At 40.6% G+C, this 12,657-nt stretch overlaps 1 protein-coding gene and 1 pseudogene across 1 annotated transcript in view; one reads left to right on the top strand and one right to left on the bottom strand.

Annotated features, from left to right (window-relative positions):
• SLC35F1 (solute carrier family 35 member F1) overlaps positions 1-12,657 on the bottom strand; it is a 467,572-nt gene that overhangs the window by 260,537 nt on the left and 194,378 nt on the right. The window lies entirely within an intron of this gene.
• LOC133757072 (myb/SANT-like DNA-binding domain-containing protein 7) lies at positions 9,803-10,868 on the top strand (annotated as a pseudogene).

Raw genomic sequence — 12,657 nt, 5'->3', positions numbered from 1 at the left:
TTCTAAAAAAGATTGGAGGTTGTTAAGAGACAGAATGTCCACAGGGATTTGTTTGACAAGTGCTTTTATTCTTTACAACTCATATTCACTGCCTTCTGCTGTGCCTTAACTGAAGGACATGTGGATTCAGCCATGGGGTGCAAATTTTATATGCCAAATTATCCCGTGTTACCTAAAAACATCATCTATATTCCTTAAGTGTAGTAGTATTTCCTTATTTTTATTTATTCGATATTTGCTAATTGCAAATTCAGTCCTGAATCAACAGTTTGTTTAATTAAAGAGAGAGGTTGATATTGGAACAGAGAATGTTTAGAGAAAGAAGACCTAGCAGCAATATTCCAGTCTTTCATTGATCTAATTCTTCCTTTTCCTGCATGTTTGAGAGAATACAGAGGTCCCACAGACTGTGACCTTCACATGGCCTTCATTCTTACATTACTTCTCTGTCAAAGTAAACTTTGTAAGTCAGAGACCCAGGTCTAGCCCTGTCACTCAATTGCTAGTAACAAGGTTGTATGAAGGGAATGATCATAATCCTCAACAGAACTGTTGAACTGTGAGTGTGATCTTCATCTAATCCACAACCATCTTCCACCACTCCTGTTCCTTCAACTCCTTTTCTGCTTCCACTTTCCCCTCTCTCTTCTAGTTGCTTCTCTCTGACTTCACCTCCTTTTTCCAGGATCTCAGCCCTCCGTCAGCAGTAATTTTTGGGTCCACTTCTGGTTGTGTCCTGAGTGCCTTATTGGCTGTGCTGGATGTGGTCAAACACCTGGATATTTCTCATAGATATCAAAGTTTCAGGTTTTAAATTAAGTGACATATAGGACCTATACATTAAGTAATGAGTGCTTAATGCCTTTGGCAAATGGATTCATAGAAAATAAGTGACTCCCACAGCTGTTTATGCAATGACCAAAAGACTTATGAAGACTGATGGAAAGTTTCTTATAGTAAAGCAAAAAACCAAAATCTATTGAATATGTTATATAATTTGGTACACACAATCACCCTGCCTGGTAAGAAATATAATCCAGATTTTATAGATAAAGAGAATGGGGAGGTTAATTTTATGGTGACAGGCCACTGTTTATGATGACCGCATCCCACATCAGAGTGCCTACTTCAAGCCATGGCTCCTCTGCTTCACATACAGCTTCCTGCTAATGCACATCATGGGAGGCAGCAGATGGCAGCTTAAGTACTCAGACCCCTGCCACTCACATGGAGACCCAAATGGAGTTCCTGGTTCCTGACTTGGACCTGGTCAAGCCCTGGTTTTGCAGGTATTTGTGCAGTGAACCAATGGATATAAAATCTCTCTCCTCTCCCCCTTCTGCCATTTTTCTCTCTCTCTCTATTGGTCTGCTTTTCAAATAAATAAAAATAAACTTTCTTAAAAAAAGGATTCTGGGAATCTGAAAACTGGATAAGTTGTCCAATTTCATGCAGCAGCTGCTTTCCTGTTCCCCAATGTCCTATCCCAGCACCACACTCTCTTTCCACTAAGATAGTCAGTGCTGACACCTGTTTAGAATAAAGAGCATAAAGTCAGATGAATGACCACAGACCTTTGAACACTTACCAGTAATCCTACCTTTTCTTCCTGGAAAATTTGCTTTCTCTTTTTATACCTAAATATTCAGCACTGCTTTTGCTTTATTCATTCTTAGCTAATGATCTTTGCTTCACATTTCAATGGAAAACAGAAGTAACTATGTAGATTCTATATCATTTACTTATCATATACTTTAAAAACTTTCTTCATCTGGTCCCATTTTACTCTGTCTTTCCTAATGTTTCAATGGAAGAACACTCTTTCCTTTGACCAATGGCTAGCCCTCCCTTTGTGCGCTGGTTATCATCTTCTCTGACAAACTCAAATACCCTTGAAAATATCTTGGCTCTCTCTTTTTCACCTTGATTTTTTCCCTGGACAATTCTTAACAACATAGTCATGATATAATGCCACCTAAAACCTTAAAACGAAGTGCAACAAAACCCCATTCCCTCCATGTTATCACCTGACTTATTTACAGTCCTCTATAGGAAAACTTCAAAGACTTATCTGTGTTCCATGCTTCTATTTCAGAGCTTTTTTCAAGTATTTTGCTTACCAAATATAATGATCAAGTATCAGTCCTCTTCTTACTCATATCTTAGCACTCCTTTCCCCTGGCTTCCAGGATACTACAAACTCTTGGTTTTCTCCTACCTTGTTGGATACTCTTTCTGTATTCCTTGAAAGTGAAGAGTCTTAAAATTGGCCCTTAGACTTCTCCTGTGTCTATTTCACTCTCTTGATAACTCATCTAATGAACACTAACAACTCACTGATTTCTAGAGGAATTTCACTTAAAAAGACCAAATTTAAATTCTAGATTCCTCTTTCATCCCATTCAAAATTGTTTCTCAGTTAACAACCCTTTTATTTATCCAGTTAAGACTGATTTGCCCAACTACTTGGGAGCAAGAAATTCAATGTCATCTTCTCATCTTTTATTTCTCTGTTTTCCTCATCCCCAAAATCTAACCCACCAAGAAGTACTGTCAGCTCCTTCTTCAAACTCCATCCAATCTCTAGCCACTTCTGACTAGCATCCCCACTTCTACTCTAATCAAAGTGCACCATCTTCTTTTGCTTAGACAACTACAATAACCTCTGTTTAGTATTCCTCTTCCATGAATGCCCCCAGGTCCATTCTCCATATAGAAACAAGAGGGATGTTTCTAAAATTATTATCAATTAATCAACCAATCTTATTATTGTTTAAAACTTTCCACTGACTTCCAAGAGAATTAAATCCAATTCCTTATGATCTAGAAGAAAACACTTCATCTGGACTCTTCCAATCTTTCTTACCTTATTCCCTACTAACAGTATCCAGAGTCCAGCCCTACATGCCTTTTTATTGTTCCCCAAGCATGCTAAGCCCATCCTCATCTCAAGGCCTTTACACGAGCTGTCTTAAAATCTTCCCCAAGGTACCTGCATTATAGGCTACTTCTTTCTCATCATTGAAGTCTCTGCTCAAATGTCATTGCCATAGAGAATGTTCTTTACTATTTCAATTTAAGGTAGTACCTCCCCACTTCAACTTCCTTTCCATCACAAGTTTTCTTGCTAAGTGAATTTATACACATTCTTTATTTACTAAGTTACGGTCTTTTTTTCTTCTACCATGACACAAGATGAATGGGGGGCAGGAATTCTACCTCATTTGCTACTACATCCCCATGACAAATACATACCAGGTACTCAAAAACCCAAGAATATGACAATACTAGATTTGACATAGAACATCACGGTCATCATGTGTTTCCAATATGCCCAATTCTTTTAAACTCATTCCTCATTTATGGTGTTAAAATATACTAACAGCTAAGAGATGCAGTACCTGCGAACATTCTTATAATTATCTTGACCTTTTTATGTTCTAAACACCCACTCTTACTCAGTCTTATATCAGAATTAGTTCATACTGCTCAAAGGCATACCGAATCTAGACAGATTTAAAGGCATTCCAACTGATCAATCTGTTTCCAAGTCATAACCAGCTGCTGTTTTAATCATTTATGGGATCATTATAGTTTTTCGGCTTTGAGTCAAAAACTGAGGCATTGTTTTTTGTCTCATGAAATTGGCTTATGGAGGAAGGACTTTCCTTTCAGTTTTATCAAAATCAAATTGGAGGTTGATGGCTTTCGAGGAGAGAGCTGATAAGAGAACATTCTATAACCCACAGATGTCCCCAGCATCCAAATCCATGATGGAAGAGAGAAATTTTACTGGCAATATAGGCACAAAAATAGATCCTCCACAAGTCTTCCAAGTATCTATCTTTGAGCCAGCACTATTGCAAAAATATGTTAGGTAGCAGCTTGAGGCCTCTTTGTGCATGTTGTTGATTTTGTTTTTTAGCTTGGAGAATCTGTATTAATTTAATATTAGTGTCAATGCTTCCCTTCCTTCCTGAGTTGTGCATCTTGTATAGAGAATATTACAAAAATAAGCAAAATGAAAACAAATTGTTAACAGTAGTGTTTTAAGACAGGAAAGGATTTTAGAAGTAACCAGTACCTAGTTCTTTGGCAAAGAGCCCAGAGATGTTGAATGACTTCCCTGAACTTCCAGCATAGCCTCTTTTTTCTTTTAGGCTCTGGGGTTTCAAAGATGTGAAAGTAGAAAATCCTCAAGCAAAACCTATAGTGACACTCCTTAAATTTTTCCCTCGCCATTCTGGTCCCCATATGCAACATTTTTCATCTAAGTAAATGATAATAATGGTCATTAGGTGCTCAGGGCAGAGTTCTGGGGTCCCCTCCCATGCTCCCCTCTCCTTCCCACACCATCAGTATTTACTTCATCTGCAGGCCCATCAGTTCTGTCTCCACCGAAACCCATTTTTATGCTAAGCACCATCATTTCTTTTTTTTTTTTTTACTACATTTTTTTAAACTTTTATTTAATGAATATAAATTTCCAAAGTACAGCTTATGGATTACAATGGCTTTCCCCCACTCCCCATAACTTCCCTCCCACCCGCAACCCTCCCATTCTCACTCCCTTTCCCCTTTCATTCACAAGATTCATTTTCAATTATCTTTAAATACATAAGATCAACTTAGTATATATTAAGTAAAGCTTTCAACAGTTTGCACCCCTACAGAAACACAAAGTGTAAAAATACTGTTTCAGTACTAGTTATAGCATTAAATCACAATGTACAGCACATTGACAGAGATCCTACATGAGGAGTAAGTGCACAGTGACTCCTGTTGTTGACTTAACAAATTGACACTCTTGTTTATGGCATCAGTAATCACCCTAGGCTCTAGTCATGAGTTGCCAAGGCTATGGAAGCCTATTGAGTTCGCCGACTCTGATCTTATTTAGACAAGGTCATAGTCAAAGTGGAAGTTCTCTCCTCCCTTCAGAGAAAGGTACCTTCTTTCCACTGGGATCTCACTTGCAGAGATCTTTCATTTAGATTTTTTTTTTTTTTTTTTTTTTTGCCAGAGTGTCTTGGCTTTCCATGCCTGAAATACTCTCATGGGCTTTTCAGCCAGATCCGAATGCCTTAAGGGCTGGATCTGAGGCCAGAGTGCTGTTTAGGACGTCTGCCATTCTATGAGTCTGCTGTGTATCCTGCTTCCCATGTTGGATTGTTCTCTCCCTTTTTGATTCTATCCGTTAGTATTAGCAGACAAGGGCTGTTCAAAGTTACTGTGTCTCAAAGGTGATTTCGCTTTTTTTTTCCCTTCCCCTTTTCCCTTCTTTCCTCCCCTTCTTTCATTTTAGAAACTTAATTACCTATCAAGAAGAACACGAGAACGTTACACCTTGTGTGAGCTCTTAGACATAACCTTAACTTATAAGACATAGAGTATCCTCCACTCAATACACGAAAAGGGAGTGATTCTTGAGAAGAAGCTTTACTATTAAGTCTGACGATAGAACTCTTTGAGGACAGAAGTCCTGCATGGGAAGTTAGTGCACAGTTACTCTTGTTACTTATTTAACAGTTAACACTCGTTTGTATGACATCAGTGATCACCCGAGGTGCTTGACATGAGCTGCCTCAGCCATGGAAGGCTTCTGGATCCACTAACTCTACAAGGCCATAAGCAAAGTGGAAGCTCTGTCCTTTCAGAGAAAAGTGCATCCTTCTTTTGTGGCCGCTTCTTTCCACAGGGGTCTCATCTACAGTGGGAGGATACACATTTTAATTAGGCTAAATACTTTAAGTAACCATTAAAACTATTAAAATAACACAGTGATCATCCTAGACATATCAATGATTTATCAAACAGCACGTGCAAGAATATGTCACTATTGGCCAGCACCACAGCTCACTAGGCTAATCCTCCACCTGCAGTGCTGGCACCCCAGGTTCTAGTTCCTGTTGCCCCTCTTCCAGGCCAGCTCTCTGCTGTGGCCCGGGAGTGCAGTGGAGGATGGCCCAGGTCCTTGGGCCCTGCACCCGCACGGGAGACCAGGAGGAAGCACCTGGTTCCAGGCTTCGGATCGGCGCAGTGCACCGGCCACACCGTGCCGGCCATAGTAGCCACTTCGGGGGTGAACCAACGGAAAAAGGAAGACCTTTCTCTTTGTCTCTCTCTCACTGTCTAACTCTGCCTGACAAAAAATAAAAATAAAAATAAAAATAAAAAAAGAATATGTGTCACTAAAATGATAATTTAGATGTTTGCTATTTTGATCACTATTCTCAGTCCTTTGATAAGATTTAAAACAATATTTCTAAGGAGTGATTTCTATGTGACAACCAAGTGGTTGGTGCTTGAAGGTAACTAAAGATGAACATGATAATAAAATGTTTCTACAAGGTGCTCACTATCTTATATAAACAAGGTAGGCCAGACAAATAATATTAACACAACAGAAACTTTAAATAAACATAAATGTTACTATATAGACTGGGTACTATGGCAGTAAAACCAAGAAAACAATGGCTGGTCCATGAATTGAACTTAATGATGAGGAAGATTAAAAAAAAATTACAGTTTATTTTAAAATTTATTTATTTGAAAAGCAGAGAAATGGGGGGGGGGAATCGCTCTCCCGTCTGCTGGTTCACTCCCAGAATATCTGCAATAGTCTGGGCTGGGGCCAGCTGAAGCGAGGAGCCTGGAACTCAATCTAAGTCTCCACAGTGAGGGGCAGGGATCCAACAACTTGAGTCATTATATGCTGCCTCTCAGGGTGCACATTATCAAGAAGTTAGAATCAAGAATGAACCCAGAATTCAAAGCTAGGTTCTCCCATATAAGATGTAGGCATTCCAAACAGTGATACCTTAACCTCTACAGTAATTACCTGCCCCAGATGAAGAGAATTTTGATAGAAGTTGCTGGGAAAAACAAATAGAAGGCAAGTACTTAGGGTGCTTTTCAGAGAGAAAGGTAGGGAAGAGTCAGACCCTGGGCTGAGCCTAGCAAGAGCAGATCATCAGAGACAAACTCAACTGCTTATTGAAGTTTCATCTCTAAAAGATAAAAGAAGAGGCCAAACAACAACAATAATAAGCCCCACTCTACAACTGTTTCTGTGAACCTGGTTCTGACCTGTCAGGACCAGCTGCTAATGTGGAAAGGGGCCTATCAGGGGCTGAGTGTTGCCCCTCCCCCCAAATGACTCCACTGAAGTCCTAACCCCCAGAATTTGAGTATAATTGGAAATGGGTGATGAAGTTAAAACAAGGTGATGAGGGTTGACTTTAACCCAATACAACTAGTGCCTCCAGGATTATGGGAAAACATATTTCTGTCAGTTAGGCCACCCAGCCTGTGATACATGGCTATGGAAGCCCTAGCAAACGCATACAGAGCCCATCAACTCAGAGCTCCAGGAAAGGGCAGAAGGGAGAATACGAGAGCACTTCAAGGGGTTCATGGAAAATGCATGTTGTGAAACAATGATGCCTGAATTTCAAAAAAAATTTTTCTGCACAAAAATAAATTTACTGTAATTCAATTTTTCCATGAACTTCTTGAAGTGCCTTTGTGTCATTAGACATGTAGGACCAGTATGTTGGCTGGGTTTTACAGGCTGGCTTTTGCAGACAGCAGAAATTTCAAGGCAAAGTCAGGCACGACGCACTTTTGAAGAGCATAAAACTCTGAGTGAGGCTGTTGAGGAAGAAAGGAAGTAACCACCAAAGGAGATGCTTTGGGCAAACCCACAATGAGCCTGTATTTTAAGGATCATGCACAAAATATGTACAGAAGGACATACAGACCAGGGAAAATATTGGAAATATTTGACAAACACAGATTAGAAACCTTATTAAGATTACAGGCTCCTAAAAATTACATGGGTCAAGAGTGAGAATTTCTCTTAAATTAGAGCTGATGATCAAAGTCCAGCAGAGGGTGCAGCCTGGACTGCACAGACACTGTACTTTCCCAAACCTTAGCGGGCAGCAGAACCTCACGTTCTTCTTGGGCTTCCATCTCTATTAATGAGAAAGCAACAGGGAATGAAGAGACTAGAGTGGGCCTCGCTAAGAGGGAGTGACTTTGCGGAGATGCAGAGGGTTACAAAAGAGCAGTAGGCCACACTGAGTGAGTTCAAGTATCCTAACACTGATAAATCACATCTGGTGGAAACTGCAGAACTTGTTAGTGAGCAGCAGAGCTGCTAACACCAATCTCTGAGAAAGCACAGAAAATGGGAGAGGGAGTCACATGAGGAGATGTCATGGGCATTTTGTCACCAAAAGGAAGAAAGGGAACTTTATAGACTATAGCATGGACAATTTGATAGAAATCCCAAGGAAAATTCCCAACTGGGTGAACTGTGACTATTTAAGAAAGGGAACTAGGACTAGAAGTCAGCATACAAGCATTGTAAAAAATACATAGAGAATTATAGAATTTCAGGAATAGAAAGTTTGTTCAGGGTAAATGAAGCCCCCAAATCCATCAAATGCTTATTTCCACACTTGTGTGACCTAACTTATGTTTGAAACTTATTGCCTTTAGAGTTACCCCAATCATGCAATCATTTATTAGACATAATCATATGAATTTATTGAGGGTAGGCTGTAAATTCCAAGTGCTACTATTCAGCATGGCTGTCCTGAAGATAAGACAGAAAGTTACAGGCTGGATGACTGCACTAGATTTATAACAGGCTCAACTAGCTTTTATACAATGAATATAACAAATGCATTTGTGAAAATATAACAAATGCATTATGAAAAGGATGTTTTCATTTTAATTTGAAAAGGAAGACTCCAGGAAATTTGGTACAAACTGGAAACAGCACATCATAAACGTGTCAGAACCAGCTGACTCTTCAGAAAGTGGATACTTTAGCAACTGCCTTATTGAGGACACAAATCAGAGACAGTCTGTTATTCCAAAGGGGAAGGAATCACTTAAGATTCCTTAGGTGTGGATGCAAACGCTAGGAGAATCTCAGTGGCCTCTGGGCGTGGTGTGATGGCAGTAAGGAGTGTGTTAGCTGGTTTCTGACTGCTTGGTCCAATCTATGCTTCCTGCATGCCATACTCACACTGCTTACAACTGGAAGAGGGTTAGACAAATCAAAGAATAAAGATGCTTAATCAGTGTCTCCTGGATAATGTGACTGTGGCTGAGGACAGAAAAAGACACCCCAACAAAAGGCTATTTACTCTTTTTCCTAGTACTGCAGTTTCAGTTTGAATTTTCTTTTTCTGATTCCTCTTACTCTTATGATCTGATTTTATTATCTTAACATACTACCAACTTGGGGCACGGGTGCTGCTCCATAAATTATTATTGAAAAAAATGAGACCCTGGATCAAAACTAGCCAGCATCAGGGATAGAAGTGATGAGATCTGCGGCCGGTAGCTGTTGCAACTAAGGGACCCTTCGTTTCTGCTGTTGCTCACTTTGATGCCTCATGGTGGCCGTTGGAGTTCACCTGGGCTGTACCTCAGCCTGTGTGGCCATCTATAAGGAAGGCTGGCAGGCGAGGTTGCAAACAATGCAGGTGACAGAGTTACTCCTGCTGTTGTTGCTTATTCAGACAATGCAGAGGTTGTTGGACTGCCAGCAAAACAAAGTAGAATAAGAAATATTTCAAACACAGGGATAAAAATAAAGCAGATCCTTGGCAGAAGCCAGAAATGTGGTCCTTGGACCAGGTTTCTCAGCAATTAGCCCTGAAAGGGAAGAATTGGCTGGCTCCTGCAAATACACTGAGAACATACTGAGTTTAATCACACCTTCAAATTTGCACCTTGCTGCCTGAGCGCTTGCTTCAGTAGCCTTCCTTCCCTATTCAGTATGGCCAGTGCCAATAGTAGTGCAGGGATCCGGAGGTCCAGACAGGGGACATGAACTACATGTTAGGGGAGGCAGACTACACTCAATGCCTCCAAACCATGCATCATTAATGCAGGTGTCTACCAGGCTGTGTCTAAGTGAATGCAACAGGAAGGCTTCCGTCGTACGGAACATCAGTGCCGCTCCAAGTTTCAAGTTCTGAAGGCATGATATTGAAGGACCTACATTGCCCTTTGCCATGAATATGGGTGATCCACCCCACTGTCCATTTTGTGATACGGTGGATCAGCTTCTCCAAAATCAGACAGTGACTGACCCAGACAACGTATTGGAAGCTGTTGCTTGGATCAAGAACTGTGATCAGAACTTGGTGGCCTCTGACAACCCAGGGTAAGAGGACACCAGCATTCTGAAGGCAAAAAGAACTCAGCCAATCATCAGCCTGCCTTGAAAACAGTTCAGGGATCAGATGAGGATTGTCAGTTGAGAATGAGCGACTGGATGCAAGAAACCAGTGAGCTTGAGGACTCCTGGGATGAATCCTTGGGTGCAGGGTGCTTTCAAGGGACCCACAACTACAGCAGTTTTCAGAGGTGCATCTGCTCCGTGTTAGAGCAGCCCCATGGCCAGAATGGGTGTGTCCAGTGAGTCCAGTCCCTGCACCAGCACCAGCCGAAACCCTGCCGAGGTAGCCTCCACACCACAGCATCTAGTCTGCTCTTCCAGAGTTGATTTTGTTTCTGGAGGGGATAGGCCTTTGACCAGTGAGCCCCCTCCAAGGTGGGCAAGGCGAAGAAGGCAGTCAGTGGCCAGGACTACGGCAGCTGAACTGGCAGAAAACAGGAGATTGCCATGAGAATTTTCAAAGCGTAAGGGAGAAAAACTGGACAGGCTGATCGCTATTGATGAGGAAGCCAGTGCTCAGCAAGACATTGCCAATGAGCTTTGCAGAGATTCTGTCATTGCAGTCTGATGTTTGGCAACAGCAGTGGAAGAGGCAACTGGTACTTTTCAGCTAAGGCTTGAAAAATTGCTTCAGAGGTTGATTTCAAATAGCAAAAGCTAGGAACTGATGACAACAAAAGGGTGCCTTTGCTAAGCTGGCCCAGTCCAACACTTGCCATTTTGTACTCTGGCTGTTTTTCTGTCTCCTCAGAAAAGAATAGATGAACCATGAGTGTGCAGAATAATAGGAATATGCCTGCTAGTTCCTTTTCCCAGAAATCTCCACAAATTGAAAGATCTGTCAGAAATGAGAGGGGTAGCCTAATAGAAAACCACGGGACCATGTCCAAGAGCTAGTTTGTTGTGGCTTTGTCACTGATGTGAGATTTCGTTTGCCCTGTCTACAAGTTTCCTCATCTGTAAAATGAGGGATAGATAGTAACTCTTCACCTGCCTACCTCACAGGGTTGTTGTGAGGATCATAAGGCTAATAAACGGGAAAGGGTTTAAAATTTAGAAGCACTACACACATGTAACTTTTTAATGCATATGACCTTGGCTGAGGCAAGACCAGGTTGAGCACATTAGTTTATACAATAGAGAAGCATGGTTGTGTCCTATGACTCATTACTCGAATCTTCCCTTTACTAGTTTACTTGACTGTTACATAGAGTTTGAGAGCTTCATTTTTTAAATCCCTCTGTGGGTCTTTAGATAGTATAGGCACAACAAATATTCGTACCTTTATCTATTCTATTTTCACTGCTATGTGTCTGAATAGCATTGGGTAAGCACTCTGAATAGTCAAACCATCTCTCCCTCCTTCATGTTACTAGTTCATAGTCTCCTGTCAATGTAAGGATATGATTAAGGGCCAACAGGAAACAACAATAGTTTGTTATGGTTCATATTAGCTATTTATAAAGTAGAAGTGTGAGTAAATTATGTCTTTAAGTATTGGTTGCCATTTGAACACTGGAAACAATGCACATTATTTCAGTTTGCAATCTGCTTTCAACAAATTTTATTTTTTTCTGTTAGCTGTTTTTATTTGGTGTTTTTGTTTGCTTGTCTGTTCTATTTTTGGTCTAGTATGTTATACAGAAGAAGTCTTAGAAAACTTTCTAAGGTCACTTTTTCTCAAATAACAGAGACAAAAGTTCAGCTAGTCAATGGCATATGATCAAAGAGAATAGCTTTCGTTTCCCCTTTAACTTTGGGAGCACTACAGGGTGGTCTGGACAGACACTTTTAAGTGCAAGCCCTCATCGAATATCCACTTTCCTTTCTCCCCTGCCTCAACCACCCATCCATACACAGGGACTGTCTTTGGAGATGAAGATAATAAGCTGTACTTTCAATTTACTTTAGAAAGAAAGCCATTACTGGCCGTCATTGAACTAACTTCAAGCTTTTTGCGGGTTACTTAGTACTTCTAGGAGATACACATAGGAGTTCTAGCTATTTAAAAAGCTTTCCTGTGATTTAGAAGCTGGGGTAAAAAAAAAGAGAGGGTGTGTTGGGAGGGATTTTGCAGGCTTGGGTTCTTACCTAAGTGCTGGACACAAAAATAGGTGGAGAAATGGTCAAATGAGCAGTGGGACCCTGCTTGGAACCTCGGACAGATGGTAAACAAGGAAGCTGCTCTGGTGACTGAGTGATGGGTATATGAAGCAGCTGGTGTGGTAGAATACAGTGGAATCTTACAACTCCTGGATTCTAATTTTCAGGTTTTTTTTTTCATTAGGCAAATCACTTGCCCTTTTTCTGCCTCAATTTATCTCTTAATTGAAGGATTGTACTAGATGCTTTTTTTCCTGGTTCCTTCCAGTTCTAAAAAGTTTTAAATAGTATCATAAAAAAAGAGTGTAATATTTGTCACAGCAGCATATTAATGTATGTGACTGGTA

Source organism: Lepus europaeus, chromosome 3 (assembly GCF_033115175.1).
Source record: "Lepus europaeus isolate LE1 chromosome 3, mLepTim1.pri, whole genome shotgun sequence".
Lineage (NCBI taxonomy): Eukaryota > Metazoa > Chordata > Mammalia > Lagomorpha > Leporidae > Lepus > Lepus europaeus.
Note: the sequence above shows the minus strand (reverse complement) of the source record. Positions and strands in the feature narration are given on the sequence as shown.